Source organism: Otolemur garnettii, unplaced genomic scaffold, assembly GCF_000181295.1.
Source record: "Otolemur garnettii isolate 467f Iridium unplaced genomic scaffold, OtoGar3 scaffold00359, whole genome shotgun sequence".
Classification (NCBI taxonomy): domain Eukaryota; kingdom Metazoa; phylum Chordata; class Mammalia; order Primates; family Galagidae; genus Otolemur; species Otolemur garnettii.
The window spans coordinates 122,317-141,225 of NW_003852754.1; the positions used below are offsets into that span (position 1 = coordinate 122,317).

The following is an 18,909-nucleotide window of genomic DNA, read 5'->3' on the forward strand; positions in this document are numbered from 1 at the left end:
GCCCAGGACTTTGAGGTTGCAGTGAGCTATGATGACACCACCCACACTCTAGCTTTCTAGCCAGGGAGGCAGAGTGAGACCCTGTCCTCCCCCCATTGCTGAAAATATCTGCCTGAAGCAATGGTGCTAAATGATGATTTTTAATAAAGGCATCATCTCATCTAGAAGAGTTTGGGATTGACATCAAAATGGATCTGAGTTCCCTTATCATTCTTTCCTCTCTCCCCCATGTCCTATTTGCAACTATCAATAACATCTTCACTTACTGGGATACATTTGTTACAATTAATCCAAAACTGGATACCTGATTCTCTAAAGAGAATCATTTCCATTCAGGTTCACTCTTTCCGTTGGGCGTTTCTGTCAAGTGTGACACACTCAAAGCCCTGTTGCCCATTGGGTCCTCACACATTGCCCTCTCCCTGCCCTCCAAGTCCCCTTATCTTACCACTTTATCTCTGTTGTTGGTCCACAAACCCTGGCAACTATAGAGATTTTCACTGTTTTTGTAGTTTTGCATTTTCCAGAATGTCCTGTAGTCAGAATGACATCTAATGGAGCTGTTTCAGACTATCATTTCACTCATCTGTATATATTAAATGTTTCTTGATCTCTCTGTGATGGCTTGTGTAGATGTAACATTTCATCTGTTTTTTTCTCTCCTTTGTTTCAGCAAACCAATGTTTCTCCTGTCCCTGCTGCCCTTTAGTCATCCCAAATGTCCCTCTCTAACCCCAGCCTGTTACCCTGACTCCACTCATGCCACCTCCGCACCTCTGGTGCCCCCTTGACCTATTTAGGTCATCAACCCCATCAACCCCTGCCTGGCCCTGCCAGTTCATGTCCCCTTCCTTGCCCCTGGTCCCTGCCCAACCACCCTATTGCACGGCACCTCCCCTGACCACTGTTCCTGCCTGGTGGCCCCCCTCCACAGCCCCCTTCCAGTCCCTTGTTCCTGCCTGCTGGCCCCCCTCCACAGTCCCCTCTAAGCCCTCTATACCTGTCTGGTGGCCCCATCCACTGCCCCATCCCAGCCCCTTGTACCTGTCTGGTGGCCCCATCAACTGCCCCCTCCCAGCCCCTTGTACCTGCCTGGTGGCCCCCATCCACCGCCCCCTCCCAGCCCCTTGTACCTGTCTGGTGGCCCCCATCCACAGCTCCCTCCCAGGTCCTTGTTCTTGCCTGGCTGCACCCCTCCACAGCCCCCTCCTAGCCCCGAACCCCTATCCACCTGCAACTGCCTTGCACCCCTTTTCTGGTGGTGTTCAAACAGAATTGCCCCAGAGCCACCAGCATCCCTCCCCACCTGCATCTTGCCCACTTCGCAGGCTGCGTTGGTTGGTGGTAGCCCCATTGTGTTGCAAATCAGAGAACAGGATGTGGGGCCATCCCTCAATGCCTGCAATGGACTGGCCATGGACTCGAAGCACAGGCAAGGACTTTGCTTTGCAGCATGCCTTTTTCTGGGTAGAAGTGAGAGATACCCCTCAGCAAAACGGGTCTTTTTCCCTGGGACCCAACATCATGGGTTTCTGTGGCCTCTGATGCTGCTGAGACAAGACGCCTGTCCCTGACCCATGTCTCCTTCCCCATGAACTTGTGCCTCCTCCTCTGAGGTATTCTTTCTCCTTGCCAAGTGGACTGCAGGCTAGCGTCACTAGGTGATGTGAAATGGGCAGGATGCTGGTGGGGAGGGTTATCTGTCCAGTGGGTGGGGTTGCCTGGCCTCTGGCTCTGGGGTAATTCTGTTGGTGTGCCATCAAAACAAGGGCCCAAGGCAATTGCAGGTGGGCAGGAGCCCAGGGCTGGGTGGGGGCTGTGGAGGGGAGTGTCCTTAGACCAGCTGCCTCCCTAACCTGTTGGTCGACCAGCACAGCCTGCTTCCACAGGTATTTCCAGCTTGGGCCCTCCCAATCAAATACCATCAGCAACACCTCGAATTTCCTGCCAAGCTGCATGGGACAGAGCTCATAAGCTGGCCAGGCCACAGCTCCAGCTGGGAGACAGAGCCAGAAAATGGCGAGGCCAGGAAGAATCCACCTTGCTTGACTGCTGACCACACAGGCTCATCAAGTCATCTCACACTGAAATGGCCATCAATCTTGCCATCCCGGGCTTCAGGCTGCGCCATCTGCTCTAGGACAACCTGCTCATCCACTCCATCCTCCCCAACCACTCCAACAAGGAGCATTTTGCTGCACTCTGCAAGGCGGCCACTGTGCTGCTGGAGGACAAGGCCGCGGCCCAGTGGCAGCCCAGACCCAGAGCTCCAGTCTTGGCACTTGGTCTGCTGATATAGAAGCTATGGGACGATGGCTGCTGGACCTACTACCTCCAAGGTGGTTTCAACAAGTTCCAGACAGAGTCCTCAGAGCCCTATGAGACCAATGTGGACAATTCGTCCTCGCCTACTAGCTTGCCCTCTGTCCTGGGCCTGGGGGGCCTAGGCATCAGCTCTGACTGCTAGGTCTACAAGTCAGACACAGAGCTGCCTAGCAGTGCCACTGAGTCAGATGGCAGCCCTGTGCCATCTAGACAACCAGCCTTCCCTGTCCAGATCCTGCTCTATCTCTACCTTGGCTGCACCAAGGACTCCACCAACCTGGATGTGCTTGGCAAGTACAGCATCAAGTATTTCCTCGATGTCACACCCAACTTTCCCAATGCTTTGGAGCATGGTGATGAGTTCACCTATAAGCAGATCCCCATCTCTGACCACTGGAGCCAGAACCTTTCCTGGTTCTTCCCTGAGGCCGTCAGCTTCATTGATAAGGCCCACTCCAAGAATTGTGTTGTCCTGGTGCACTGCCTGGCAGGCATCAGCCACTCAGTGACAGTCACTGTGGCCTAGCCGATATAGAAGATGAACCTGTCACTCAATGACGCCTATGACTTCGTCAAGAGGAAAAAGTTCAACATCTCCCCCAACTTCAACTTCATGGGGCAGCTGCTGGACTCTAAGCGGACGCTGGGGCCAAGCAGCCCATGCCACAACCATGCTGCCCAGTGAGCAGCTCTACTTCTCCACACCCACCAATCACAACCTGTTCCCACTCAATATGCTCCAGTCCACATGAGGCCTAGTGCCATGCCCCTACTCAGCCCTCCCATGTGGGAGGGCCCAAGCCTGCTGTCTATGGCCTGAGGAACCCACAGATGTCGCCTGTGGCCAGAGGCCCAGGCTAACTAGTGGCTGAGTGCCCCTACCATCTTGTGGGAGCAGAGCCCACAGGCAAGGCCTCCCTCTGCAAGGGTTGCTGGAGAAGCCTCAGCTCTCAGACTCATGTGGCTTTGAAGGTCCGACTGGCCTCATCATTTCCTAGGGCACTCCTTTCTGCTAATGGCCCAGCCAATCTGGCTACTTTTGAAAGACATATCCATGAACTTGAGTTGACATTTTACCTTTGGCAGGTAAATCCAAGCTCCCTGGAGCACAAAGAGTGTTCTAGCTCTTCTTGATGTTTCTTTTGTTTGCAAAAAAGTGTTATTTTCAGGCTACATGCAATAGTGGATTGTGTAAACCAGTATTTCATCCCTTTCTTGATCCTACAGAGAGAGAGAGAGAGAGAAGTGTTCTCAGTTTTGTTTTTTGTTCTCCAGAAAATAATTATGTTTGTTTTTGTTTTCTTATGGAAAAACACATGTCATGTTGATCTGGGCCAAATGCATCTTGCACATATGTGAAGCCTCCATTTTTTCAGTGGGTCCTTCCTGAAGGGGTGGTTTGCTGCTCTCCAGGTGCTGGGACCACCAGTCGTGCCATCTCTCACCCTTGGCCCAGTCTAGCTTGGCACTGAACTTGGCAGTGAGGACTACTACAAGTTGTGATTGGTGGGCTGGATGGGTGGTCTTTGCAATCTCAGCTCTCCCATTCTCAGACCCCCTCTGTGGGTCCCTATGGACTTCCCTGAGGCAAAAGGTGGGAGAACGGGGGCCCTAGCACCACCCTGCCAGAGATTGGCAGCAGGGGACTATTAAGCAGTAGCATGAAGCCTCTAGGCTCAGCTCCTAGGAGGGCATAGGCCCTGGGCCCTTTTCTATATTTATCCACTACTTCTGTCTCTGTGTGTAACTGGGAATGGAGGCCCAGTGGCGGGGGAGACCTCAAGTGGTGGGGGGCCAACCCTGCTTCCACATTCTTCCCTGGCTCTGGCTGTTGCTTTAGTCCACCTGCCTCTCCCAGCCCTTTGTCCCCCTTGAAGCCTGCCCAGTTCTCATTTTGCCCATGCCTTCTACTGCCTGGAGACTTGTATCCATTTCAACCACAGGGGAGGAGCAGGGGTGGGGAAGGATGGACAGGTGGAACGGGTGTGCGGCTCTGTCTGCCCCACCCTCTATATCCACAGAACAAAGCCACGAATTCCATTCCCCTCTGAAGGGCAGCTGTGATTTCATTATTATTTTTTCCTCTTCTTTTTAGATTAGTAATAATAGTTAATAGTTACAAAAAGGAAGAACAAAAAAACTGAGGAAAAAGAAAAAGGCAAAGGGAGTGGGGGGCAGGGGCCGCAAGAAGCTCCACCACAGACACAGGCTGTAAATCAGGTAAACAGCCCTGATAACAATAACCAATCAGAAGTTCACATAGTACTAACTCCAGCAAGGACCCCCAACCACAAAAGGACAGGTAACCTATCAAAACCCTAGGCCTCCCCAATAACCAATAAGTCAACGGACACTGACTTCTTCCTCAGCCATTTTCCTCAGCATTTTATTGCAACCCATAATACCCTGTGAGAAAGTGTATAAAAGTTTTCCTGCCCTTTGTTTTGAGGCCACTCTTTTTTACGACCACTTGGTGGGAGTGACCCAAGCATATGCCTGAAAAGAATAAAACTCCTTGGATTTCCAGGTGTGCATGGTTTCTTGGTGGCAAATCTGGTCCCTTCATTTGGAGGTTCCACCGAGATTGCCAGATTTTTGCCACTGAGACCTCATCCTACACAGAGTGATTCAGGAGCTGGCTGGTGAGTTTGCTGTGAATGAATGTATGTGTCTGTATGTGTTTACTCTGTTTCTGTATTGGTGCCTAGTAATTGTTGGATCAGAGACCCAGGTAGATGCACTGATTAAAAGGGTCCTGACTGTGAGTGTGAGAGACATCTTGTGCTTGCCTGCTGTTTGGTTCTGTTTGTCTGGGTGGGGATTGGATCCCCACTAGTCTATTTGCCTGAGTGGGGTTTGGATCCCCACTGGGCCTGTTTGTCTGGGTGGGGTTTGGATCCTCACTTGTCTGTTTGGTGGTAGTTTTGAGCCGCTACTAGGCCTGGTGGAGGCGGGACTGTTAGCTTGAGAATCTGACCTCCTACTGCTCTTTGTTCTGAAGTGTGGGCTCTGGAAGAGGCATGCGCAGTTGAGAAATTGCTTCTGAGCCTGTCTTTCTTCTGGATCTTGCCACTAGGTGGCGCCTGTGCGCCATGTGAGGGATTATTTCACCCGCAGGCCTTTGTTTTGAACCATACTTGAGTGTGTGTGAAAACTGGTTTTATTTCAGTGTTACAAATGCCCTTGGTCTTTGTCTGAATTGTGCCTTTAAGTATTTCTGTCAGTGCCTCCTAGGAGACTGGTCGCACCCTGTAACAGGTGCCCCAGAAGACATTTGTGAGTGGGTAGCAGACCTCTTTCTCCAAGGAACATTGCCAGACTTTACTCCCTTGGAAGTCGCTTTACTGACATATCTGCTCCTATGTATTTTGCAACCTTCACTGTGTGGGGTGGCCTTGGCTTGGCAATTCTTGTGCTTCTCGTCTTTGTCATTGGTATCGGACTTGGTAGGGCTGTCCCATCTGACTGGTCCGTCTGGGAACGAGTAGCTATAGCTTGTCTCTACTACTTCTTAGCAACCTTATTTACATTTCTGATCTTCTTTAAAAAAAAAAAAAAAAAAAAAAGGAAAATGGGACAGGCCAAACTACGCCCTTAAGCCTCTTCCTTGAACATTTCTGGGACATTAGGGAGGGGGCATCCAGTAAAAAAGAACTGGTTAAATAAACTTTGCTGGGAAAATTGGCCAGCTTTCAAAGTCGGGTGGCCGGAAGAAGGTACCTTAGATCTTACCATAATTTACAAAGTTAAAGATGTGATATATGGAGAACCTGGGCACCCTGATCAAGTACCCTATATCACCACTTGGCAGGTCCTGGTAGAAAGACCTGTTTCATGGCTAAAACCCTTCATTTCCCCTAGTTTAACTATTCTTGCCCTCAAAAACCAGAAACCCCAAAAGCCCTCAGCTCCCCTTAATCCTTCCCCCCAATCGGTTCTGCCACCTACTTACCTACAAGAGGAAGATCTCCTTACGACACCACCCCCTTACCAGCTGATGGAGGGAGGGAATGAGGCAGAAACAGTGTTACCCACGGGAACTGGGGGGGGGGAGGGGCCCAATACCAGGGAAAGAACCCAAAGAGACAGAGCACATAGGATAGCCCTCAAACCAGATTCCATGCCACTCCCCTTAAGGGCCATGGGCCCCATAGATGCTCAGGGATGTCAGAATGTTATTTACTGGCCATTTTCTACAAGTGATCTCTATAATTGGAAAATGCAGACACCCCCTTTCTCCGAGAAGCCCAGTGGTTTAATTAACCTGTTAGATTCTATTTTGTTCACCCACCAGCCCACATGGAATGACTGTAGTCAGCTCCTCCAGATTCTTTTCACCACAGAGGAGAGAGAGAGAATTCTGGCAGAGGCCCAGAAGCTGGTTCTGGGAGATGATGGGACCCCTACCTCAAACCCTGAGACGATTGCTGAAGGATTTCCTCAAACCTAACCAGACTGGAATTACAACACCCCTGAAGGTAAGGAGAGAATCAAAGTCTACTGCCAGGTTCTTATGGGAGGTCTCCAAGCAGCCGCCCGGAAGCCCACAAATTTGTCTAAAGTTAGTCAGGTAAGACAAGGTAAGGAGGAGGCACCTGGGGCCTTTTTAGAGCGCCTTTTAGAAGCATACCACACATATACCCCCATGGACCCAGAGGACCCTATTAACCGCTCCTCAGTAGTCATGGCCTTTGTCACTCAGGCGGCACCCGGCATTTGTCGGAAGCTGCAACAACTAAAGAACCTAGGAGATAAAACAATTTCTGAACTTTTAGCAGTGGCAGTGAAAGTGTATAATAACTGAGAGACACAGAAGAAAAACAAACTAAGACACTAATTGCAGCCAACAAAAAACATACCCAGGGACTGACCAAAGTCCTGTTGGCCACCACCATGAGAACAGGCCATAGAGTGCCAAGATGAGCCCACTGGACTAAAGGTAAGCCTGAGGGCTAGGAGGGGAACAGATCCCCTCTTGAAAGAGACCAGTGTGCCTATTGCAAGGAAAAGGGATGCAGGAAGTATAGATGTCCCAAATGGCCAGCCGGAACAGGCCAAGGCCCAGCCCAGACTCTAGAATTGGGTGAATTAAATGACTAGGGGAGACGAGGTTCAGCACCCCACCCCAAGCCCAGGGTAACCCTAAAAGTGGAGGGGAAACCCATAGAATTCCTGGTAGACAGAGGCACCCAACACTCCATTCTCAAACAATCACTTGGAGCACTGTTAAACCATGAGTCATGGGTGCAGGGGGCAATGGGGACCAGCCAATACTCCTGGACTACTCAGAGAACAGTGGATCTTGGAACTGGCCGAGTGTCCCACTCCTTTATGGTCATACCTGAGTGCCCTTACCCCATGTTAGGAAGAGACCTATTAACAAAGATCTGTGCCCATATTCACTTCCAACCACAATGAGTCCAAGTCACTCATGCCAACGGGGAGCCTATGTGCGTGTTAACAGTCTCACTATTAGATGAACACCGACTTCATGAAAAGCAGGTTGGGACACACACACTACCCGACTTGGAAATATGGTTATCAAAGTTCCCAAAGGCCTGGGCAGAGACAGGAGGCATGGGATATGCAGTGCAATGCCCCCAAGTAGTGGTAGAATTAAAAGCTGGGGCCTTGCCAATACGAGTGAAACAATACCCCATGTTGAGGGAAGCCTGGGAAGGCATCACTCCCCATATAAAGAGATTGAGACAACTAGGAATATTAATTCCATGCCAATCACCCTGGAATACCCCCCTGCTGCCTGTCAAGAAACCAGACACTAATGATTATCGGCTGGTCCAAAACCTCAGAGAGGTCAACAAACAAACAGCTAATATTCACTCCACAGTCCCCAACCCTTATACCCTGCTAAGCACCCTGCCACCCACTAAAAAATGGTATACTGTTCTGGACTTAAAAGATGCCTTCTTTTGCCTACCCTTGGCCCCTCTGAGCCAGCCTATGTTTGCATTTGAGTGGTGAGACCCCATGGATGGATTCAACGGACAGATTACTTGGACCTGGTTACCCCAAGGTTACAAGAACTCCCCCACCATTTTTGATGAAGCTTTACATGAGGATCTCATCTGATTCAGTTCTAGTGCTGCCCTCAACCCAGTCACTTTGCTACCCGATCCAGACCTAACATGACTGTTCCATGACTGTGCTGATATTCTGAGTCAAGTCCATTGCATTTGAGATGACCTCAGAGCCCAAACCCTGCCACAAGCAGATGTCACCTGGTATATGGATGGTAGCAGTTCCATCAAAGATGGCAACAGGTATGTGGGGGCGGCAGTGACAACAGAAATGAAGGTAATATGGGCTGAGCCCCTGCCTCCCGGCACATCAGCCCAAAAAGCAGAACTAATAGCTCTAACCCAAGCTGTCCGACTAGGCAAAGACAAGAGACTGAACGTGTACACTGACAGCTGCTATGCTTTTGCTATGGCATGTGTACACAGAGCTATATACCAGGAGAGAAGACTATTAACAGCAGAAGGAAAAACTGTTAAAAACAAATAAGAAATCTTAAACCTAATTCAAGCCCTGTGGCTACCAAAAAAGCTAGCCATTATATATTGTCCAGGGCACCAGAAAACTATCACTTCAGTGGCAAGAGGGAACTGCTAGGCAGATGCCACTGCACAGGAAGCAGTCCTTCTGCCCAACCTAGAGACTTAAGCCTTAGTGACACAACTACCCACTGTGCATACACCCACATTATCTGACCCTGAGTACTCCAAAAAAGATCTGGCACAAATAAAACAAAAAGTTCCACTATATTACCATGAAGGAGACTGGTATTACACCTCAAACAAATGACTAATTCTCCCAGATAAACTGGCCTGGACTTAATACACCAGATTCTTCACAGCATGCACATGGGATCAAGAAAAATAGAGGACCTGTTCCAGAAGGGCCCCCTCAAAATCTTCAACCTCAAAGCCAAGGCACAAGCAATCACTTCAAAGTGTATGACATGTAAAATGATAAATGCCAAGACCACCACCTGACAACCCCCACTGCTCTCAAAGTGGACAGCATCGCCTCCTGGGTACATCAGTCACATCAAGCTTGCAGACCCCATTGCCACCAAAGAAGACTCCACCTTGCAATGGAAAGTTCAACAAAACAAAGACAATCCCTTAAAACTGAGGTTAAAATGTACCTTTCCAGCACTGTGTTAGCCCTACTATTACCTATATGTGTATCATCCCCTGATATGCAGCAGCTCTTAAATGTAACTTGGGTAATCATTAATGCCTTTACGGGAGCCATTGCAAACTAAACTTCAGGCATCCACCCGTGAGGCACTTGGTTCCCTGAACTCTTAGTAGATATAGATGAACTTATAGATACCTATCCCTACCCAAATTGCTTTTATGTATGTCCAAGACATTTCATTCAGGAATAATCAAAGAATCAATGGCATTAGTGAGAGACAGGCTACAAAAATGTAAACTAGAATGGGAACGGTCACAAAGTTGGTATGAATCTCTCTTTAACTGGTCTCCTTGGCTAATAACTTTAATATCTGCAATAGCTGGACCAGTAGCCCTGCTCCTACTGTTAATGATTATAGGACCCTGCATTAACAAATTAATTACCTTGGTTAAAGAAAGAATACATGCAGTCCAACTATTAGTTTTAAAATCCCAGTATCAACCTATGAATCAAGATGCCTTTCACCAGCTCTGAGACCAAGATTGGTCTCAGTAATGTACTAACTCAAGGGGTGAATGAAAGGGCAGCCGTGATTTCATTATTATTTTTTCCTCTTCTTTTTAGATTAGTAATAATAGTTACTAGTTATAAAAAGGCAGAACAGAAAAACTGAGGAAAAAGAAAAAGGCAAAGGGGGCGGGGCAGGGACTGCAAGAAGCTCCACCGCAGACACAGGCTGTAAATCAGGTAAACAGCCCTGATAACAATAACCAAGGATGTCCTTGTAGTCTGGTGGCAGAGCCATCACCTCCTTCCCCACAGGAGGGGAACAAGCACCAGTTTTGGAGGATGACCTATGGGCTGACAAGAACATGTACTCAATTTATCAGAGTGGGTTATTGTGTATACATTAACCTCATTTGTTCTAAAGTTGTATTTAAGTCCATTGCTTCTTTATTTAGTTTCTGTTTGGAGGATCTGCCAAGTTATGTCAAAGTGGCGTTGAAGCCCGCAATTACTATGATGTTGCAGAATATCTTACTGTTCACATTCGTTAGGATTTGTTTTATTTATCTAGGAGCATTAATGCTGAGTGCATAGATATTTAGGATTGAAATATCTTCTTGTTTTATTGTACCTTTGATCAGTATATAGTGTCCAACTTTGCCTTTGTTTACTTGTGTTGGTTTGATGCCCAAGGAACCTGCAAATACGATGGCAATTCCTGCTGTTTTTGGATTTCCATTTGCCTCAATATGGTTTTCCAGCAGTTCCCCATGAGTCTATTTTATCCCTGAAAGTTAAATATATTTCCTGTAGACAGAATATATTTGGCTTGTGTTTTTTTATATAGTCAGCCATCTTGTGCCTCTTCACTGGAGAGTTCAAGTCATTCACATTTAATGAGGGTATCTTTAGTATGGTATAGTTCAGTTTGTCTTGTTTTGTGGAGGTCCATTGTTTTGTTTCATCCCTTGTAGCACCATGGAAACAAATTTTTGAGTGTCTTTACTTTGCTGGTGGTCCATTGTGATGGTCAGTGTGAAGAATGGTTCCAGGTACTTCCTGCAGAGCTGGTCTTGTTGTGATGAATTTCCTAAATGTTTGCATGTCGGTAAAATATTTTATTTCTTTATCTAATGTGAAATTTAGTTTATCACAATACAGAATCATGGCTTGAAAATTGCTTTGTTTGGCGCCTGTGGCTCAAGTGGCTAAGGTGCTAGCCACATACACCTAAGGTGGCGGGTTCGAATCCAGCCCGGGCCCGCCAAACAATGATGGCTGCAACCAAAAAACAGCCGGGGGTTGTGGCGGGTACCTGTGGTCCCAGCTACTTGAGAGGCTGAGGCAGGAGACTCGCCTGAGCCCAGTAGTTGGAGGTTGCTGTGAGCTATGATGCCATAGCACTCTACCCAGGGGGATAGCTTGAGGCTCTGTCCCCCCCCCAAAAAAAGAAAATTGCTTTGTTTAAGAAGATTAAAGACAGATGACTACTTCCTCTTGGTTTGAAAATTTTCAGCTGAAACATTTGCTGTCAACATATTTTTCTTTTTGTAGGTAAGAAGTTGCTTACATATGGCTACTTACAGAATTTTTTCTTTAATTTTGAATTTTGCCATTTTAATTATAATGGGGATTTGCTTTGTTCACACTAAGTCATTCTGGGGTTCTGAAACTATCTAGTATCTGGATTTCTCAGTTTCTTGCAATGTTTGAGAAATTCTCCACCAGATATCTTGAAGTAAAGGTTCCTACTTCCTACTATTAGGAATCTCTTCTACTTCAGGAATTTTTATAATTTGAATGTTTGATCTCTTGGATAGTGCCCCTAATGGGAAAACTCTGCTTTTATTCTCTTTTTTTCTATTTCTTGGAATGCTTGGGTTAGTTTAAAAGTCTTCTGTGTTATTTCCAAGATTTTTTTACATCCATAATTTGCTCTATTGCTAATTTCACTAATTTCTTGAGACTTCTTTCTATATTTCTTTTCCCATGTTCTCTTCAATTCTGTTTTATCTTATTTGCCATCTAAATATTATTTCTCTATGGATGGTATTTTCAGGTGTATCTCTCATAATCTCTTGGGAGCATTGATATGCTCTGATTTTTCATGTTGGTTGGGTTCTTCTGCTGGTTGCCCATGTGTGCTTTCCATTCATATATTTATTGTACTTTTTAAGATGGAATGTTTGGTTGTCTCTAAATATTTATTAAGAGATAATTTAATTGGGGTCCCTAAGGCAGCACCCTAGAGTCCTGCTTGGAAACTAATATTGGTGGGCTGAAATATGATCCAGAGGACTCAGAATACAGAGCTTGCCATTCCTTCACCTGACTGTTCAAATGGCATGCAGCTTATACCTGTGACCCTTCCTACACAATGCCTTCAGAAGCTTCCTTTTGGAGCTGCAGCATGAGTGTCTCTGAGGGCCAGCCTTCTTTTCCCCAAATTGGGTGGAGTAGTGCTGGGGGGTGGACCTCCGGATAATGCTCCTAGGCTGGGAATGTCTCCCAGTTAGACACCAAACTCTTTCCATCTTAGTATTAGCCCACTCTCAGCCCAGTTTACAAGAGCTATGTTTTTTCACTAAGGTCCAAGCGGTAATAGATTCGAACTTCTGTGGCCACCATGGCAGCTAGGGGTGGGGGACCTGCAGGTGCCCAATTACTCCCACTCAAGTTCCCTCCCTGCACAAAAAACCCCTCATGTGAAGAAATTTAAAAAGCTGTGGTTCTTGCTGAAGTTCTGGCTGCAAAGGACTGGATTCCCTGCAGTACTAACCCATGGTCAGGGGAAGAGAAGCACTGTCTGCTTCCTGGATCTTTCCAGGGAGGGGTCTCCTGAAGCTAGGCCTGTCTCTTTCTAGATCGGCAGGAAGGGAAGTGGGGGCTGGTCAGCCAGAAGGGGCTCACCATATGCAAACTCTGGGCAAAGCCAATCCAGAGGTCAGGGAAAAGGTGCCCCTTAGCGAGAGGAAGACCCAAGAGGGATCTCACCTTGCCAAAATTAGGGCAGCTGAGCCACAATTTCTTCTTGCAGCTGGGGATAAGGCATGCCCAGTTCATGGAGTCACACAAAACAGAGATCTGTCAGAGGTCTTGCTAGACACATTGGATCTTGCCTTGCCCCTCCACTGGGGTGGAGGGTGGGGGACATGGGGCCTGTCTCCCTTTTCGTACATGGCTAGTTAAGTATCTGGTCACTTATGGTGAGAGAGAAAGTGTCCTCTGTAACACTTGCTTCCTCAGTGTGGAGCTCCTCATCTTTCTGGTTCCTGGGGTTGGGGTAGACCCTCCAAGGCTGTCTACTAGACTAACATTCCACCTTGCCTGGTGCTAGGAAGTTGGCCTCTGCAGGGGGTAGCTGCTGGGAAAAGTAAGAAGGATGGTGATAGAGTGTGGGCATGTGGTGGTGGAGCCAAATTTGTTCACTGTCCTGTCAGGCAGGATGGGGACCCAGAGGTTGAAATTGCTAGGTGTAGGAAAACTGGGACTTTGTGGCTCTCTCTCCTGGGGTGACAGACCTTGTGTTCACTCAATACTGAGAGCACAGGGAGTGCCCCTTAGGTGGAAGGTCCCCTCGCCCTTCTATTTGGCACCAGGATCCTTGAATCTAGTCACTCTGTAACATCCTCTGTTCTTTTCTCCTGTCTTTGTCCTCACCGTTTGCCTTAGTGGGGATGTTGAGCACCTTGATTTCTTCTCCTTGTGTTCAACTCCTAGTTTCAACTACTCTGAGTTCTCTTCAGTCCAATTTTTCTTCTTCTGGATGGAAGCTTCTGATAAGAGCTGCCTATAGCCGGTCATCTTGCCCCCTCCTGCCAGAGGCTGATTATGAAAAGCCTTGAGGTAGCCTTGTCTGTGTTAAATCTATGCGGTGTTCTGGTGCCTTCTTGAACCTAAATATTGATATCTTTCTCTAGGTTTGGAAAGTTCTCAATTATTATTTCTTTGAATAAACTTTCTACCCCAATCTCTCTCTGTATGTCCTCTTTAAGGCTAACAACTTTTGGATTTGTCTTTCTGAGGCTATCTTTTAGACCTTGTAAGCATGTGGGGTTTTTTCAATCCTTTTTTCTTTTCTACCTCTGTATTTTCAAATAGTATACTGAATCTCATGTTCCTGTTGAGGGATGATTGATGGAGGTCTCTATCTAGCAATCTTCTTTTGTGACCTCCTTCTGTTTCTCCAGTTATTACAACACTAGTTGAGGAGCTGTTCTATACCTAGTTCAGGTGGGTCTCTATAATTCAAAGATTGGGTTTTTGTCTCATTCCCTCTTGGGCAGCCTTTCCTAGTCTAGGAATAAACCCCTTTAGGACATTCAAGGAAGCCAATGAAATCAGCTAGAATGGACATCTAACTCCCACTTGTTTTGAAGACGGGGAAAGATAGCTATTTGGAAATATGTTGACTTGTTTATTTTTTGTTTATTTATTTTTTGAGACAGAGTCTCACTTTGTTTCCCTTGATAGAGTACAGTGGCATCATAGCTCACAGCAACCTCAAACCCCAAGTAGCTGGGACTAAAGGCACCTGTCCCAATGCCTGGCTATTTTTAAAGATGCGGTCTAACTCTTCATTCTGGTCTCCAGCTCCTGAACTCAAGCAATCCACCCACCTCAGCCTCCCAGAGTGCTAGGATTACAGGTGTGAGCCACTGTGCCGCTCTGTGATTTGTTTATTTCTTTAAAAAATTAAATGCCTACTGTATAATTTGCCCAGTAATAACAAATGGGATATATAAAGGCAAGTCAGACAGAGGTGGAAGTACATTCCTACACATGTCTAAGCAGAGGTGTGGCCTGCTCCAGACGGCCTGAAATATCCGAGCGTGTTTAGGAAACAGCAGTTCTGTGAGTGGGAGCAGCGGGAGATGGAGCAGACAGGATGTGCTCAGGCAGGTTATGGGGTGCTGCATATGGAGATGTGGGACAGAGGAATAATGAGACCACATCTGTGCTTAGAATGCTTATATTACTGCCAACGTCAATTTGGGAGGACTGGGATCAGCGAAGACAGTAGAACAACATGTCCGTGCAGATAGAAGTGAAGGATGAAGGCATGGAAATGGGTCATACATAACCCTGAAAGAGCATAGGGAGTGACTGGATGTGAGAGTGTGAAGTGGGAGACAATGACATGACTCCCAGGTATTCTGCTTCATGGTCTGGGTGGATGGTAGTGCATTCACAGATGTGGGGAGAGAAAAGAATGAGGAGGTGCAATAGTAATGAAGCCCATTTAGAAAGCTCTGACTTGCACTTTCTTTGGTGTTTCCAAAAGTTTCAGTTTCACAGAGAAAATCTGTGATTCAGTGCTATCTTATTGAACATTGAAGCTGTGCCTACTAAGTGTCAGATTCTCTGTTCTTTAGAGGGTAGAGTGGGATTTTGAACTTGGCAAATAAAATGTGGCCTGGTCAATTAAGGGGCTCACAATCATCATTGGTGGATAGCATGTCTTAAGAATAATGCAGAACGAGAGCCAGACTTTCATATTACAATGTGCAAGAGGATGAGAGGGAACAGTGTGCTCAAGAGACAAAGTTTGGCTGAGGTATACTGGTCTATTAGTTGGAGATGACATGATGACAGTAAGTATGGTACAGATTGCCACAGGGCTCAAGTGTTATTTGAATGTTTTTAAAGGTAAAGAATGATATGATCAGTACCAAGATTATGAATCTGAATCTATGAGTGGATTAGGTAAGTGTCAATATAAAAATATTTTCCTCATTGTCCCTGGGTTGCCCTATTTTGTGTGTCTTCCTTGAGTATCATCTTGACTCTTTTTCTCAAGGTCCTCAATAACAACCCCAGCAAAACTGGCTCTTTCTTCAGCTCTCCAAATTCTTCCTTACTGCACAGACATTATGGCAAGGTTATAAAAGCAAACAACTTAGTGCGATAGGCTCTTTACAGAAAAATATTAAATTCACAGTAAGTCTTCTTAAAAAAGAAAACTTGAGACCAATTAACTTTAGCAGAGTTTAATGGAGTAGGAACAAAAAGCTCCATGAACCAAGTAACCCTCAGGACCAAAGGCAGTTCAAAGTGTTCTTTCCCACAATTCGTGAAATCAGTGCTTACTGCCAGAGAACCAGAAATGACACGCTGAATAGCCCGACTGGCTGCAGTTCAGAGTTTCCCTGAGTTGGACATGGCTTTTGGTGTATGATTGGCCAAAGGTTTAGATGCTCTGATTGGCTTAGAGTATATACTCATTACAAGCATATTCTCTCAGATCCAGCTGCAATTTTTTTATGCGTTAGGTTAATGTCCAGGTTACTATATATGAAGGCATATATAGTAAAACTGAGCCAGTTTTACAGTATGTGAGACTAAGAGAGAGAGCAGTGTGGAGATCACCATAGGGTCAGCAAGGTGGTGAGGGACTGGAGGTCACTGATACTCCGATGTTTGTGACCAAGGAGTCAGTAACTTTGGAAGTCCATGATTAAAGGTGCCAAGGTATAGAAATCCTCCCCTTCTCGTTGAGTGAATAAAAGTTTGCTTATCATCAGGAATATTTAATGTCAATCAAATTTCCATGTCTCAACATAGAGTGATCTCATGATGAATTCTGTGACACATCAACTAAATTGCTGCCTGAGACCCCAGTCTCCTCCTAGTGGAGACTCATCACATGCCTTCCCTTAACAGAGCCAAAAGGAGTGTGTCACCTTGTTTCACTCATGTCTGCCTTCATTTACCCAGACTGTAGTTTAGAGTGATGCTCTTTGTCTGGAAGGCACCACTTTCTCCTTTACCTCTTCTTATTCTCACTGAAGACACATGGACATTCATAACAAGTGAGGCTCATATATTAGGCATGGTTGTAATGGGATACTGTAATACTGGCAACTGTATACATTGGCAGATAAACCCCCACTTTTACCAAAAAGAGACAATAGAAAAGTATATACACTATGGATACATGTAAAAATAGTTCACAAACAAATAAAACTAAATATTTAGCATGCATTTTTGGCAGTTTCTGTAACTTGGGAGGAATAAGTGTTGATAGAGTGGAATTGAAGGAGATATCATCAGAGAAATAAGCCTACAAATACCAATAATATTGGGAATTATTCAGTTTTTTAAACAATGTGGTAACACACACACACACCTTTATATCTTTGAATATTTTTCTTCATTTCTGAAGTGATGTAACTGTCGTCACATGAATATCTGAACTAAATTCTTTGAGTATAATTTTAGTTCCCATGTATTTATAAAAGTGATTTACATATACAGTTTAAGAGTGAAAGATATTTTCTAACTATAAATTAAAATTCACAGTTTGAAATCATTGTGCCAATTGAATTGATAGCATTTTTTTCTTAATAGCTAAAAAAATAATGAAGCATCCTACAAATGATGGCATCTTAGATCTGATGGACATGTATTGCATATACACATACTCTTTTGGAAGTGCAGCATATTTTGTAGAATAGAGTCTGTTGTCTTTCTCCATCTTGCACAGAGGCAAGAATGTCATAAATACATGTTATTTAGGGATACACAATTTGGAAATATGGAGAATTATGGCTAAGACTATGAATTTACTGTCTAATATCCATTCTTGTTTTCTTTATATGTATATCATATAATTATTTTAAGAAATGTACTTTTGGCCCAGTTTTGACACCCTGGCTAGATGCAGGTCAGTTTCTTTTCTGGAGCTTCTGATTAAGGCCACACCCCAACCACTTCCCTTATCTGCCTGAACACTCCTGATAATTGCACCAGCCCTAATTGCCTCAGGGTCAAGTAACAGGTAACCATGAACATCTTATGCCCTGGAACCCAGGAAGACATTCATGTTATTCCACAGGGAACCTCAGAAACCTGGTTATATCCAGCTCACTTATCCTGCATAACCCCCCTCCTACAGCCCAGCTCAGTAAGTTCTGCCTCATATCAACATGCAGAGGGACTGAGCTTCAGGCAGCAGGCAGCGGGCCTCTTGTACTGCTCCAGGAGAGGCTGCTCTGAGTCCCCAAGTGAACACTTTTCACTGGGATGTAGACCATACAGCCTTACAATGAGAGGGCTGGTCAGGAGGCATGTCCATCTTCCTTCCCTCCCTCTTTTCCAGTAATCACTTAGAGGGTCTGCATTGTCATTAGAGAGAGACAGAAACTAAAAACCATGACTTCAGAAAGCTAGAAGCCCAAAGTAAAACAAAAAAAAAAAGGGAAGAAAATAATATATGGGGAATAAATATGTATGTGTTTGTGTGTTCATAAATTAAATTTTCATAAATTGACCCACTTGAAAATCCAGTATTTTTAAAAAGAATTTATAAAACAAAAAATGAAAAGCACCTTTATTGACTTTTGTGCCCCTACCATCATTTCTGTATTGACATTAGCATTTCCTATATACACCAGTTGATAAAGCTTCATTGATTTCATCAATACTGGGTCTCAAATTATAGTTATACCTGAGGATATTGTTATATTTAAACATACTGCCCTTATAATCATGGCAATATAACTAAATACAAAATAGAAGGGAGGGGCAGTGCCTGTAGCTCAGTGGGTAGGGCGCCAGCCACATACAACCAGGCTGGCAGGTTCAAACCTGGCCCGGGCCAGCTAAAACAATGATAACTACAACAAAAATATAGCCAGGCATTGTGGTGGGTTCCTATAGTCCCGGCTACTCAGGAGGCTGAGATAATAAAATTGCTTAAGCCCAAGAGTTTGAGGTTAGTGTGAGCTGTGACACCACGCCACTCTACCCAGGGCAATAGCTTGAGACTCTGTCTCAAAAAAAAAAAAGCAAGAAAATGTCATTTGGTAAAAAAATAACTCAGACTACACTCATACCATCAAATAAGATAAAAGAATGAAAGATACTTTATTTTATTTATTTATATCCCAACCTTATTCCGAAAAGGCT

At 45.5% G+C, this 18,909-nt stretch overlaps 1 pseudogene; it reads left to right on the forward strand.

Annotated features, from left to right (window-relative positions):
- The first annotated feature begins 1,404 nt into the window (after window positions 1–1,404).
- LOC100963919 lies at window positions 1,405–3,077 on the forward strand (annotated as a pseudogene).
- The last annotated feature ends 15,832 nt before the right edge of the window (window positions 3,078–18,909 follow it).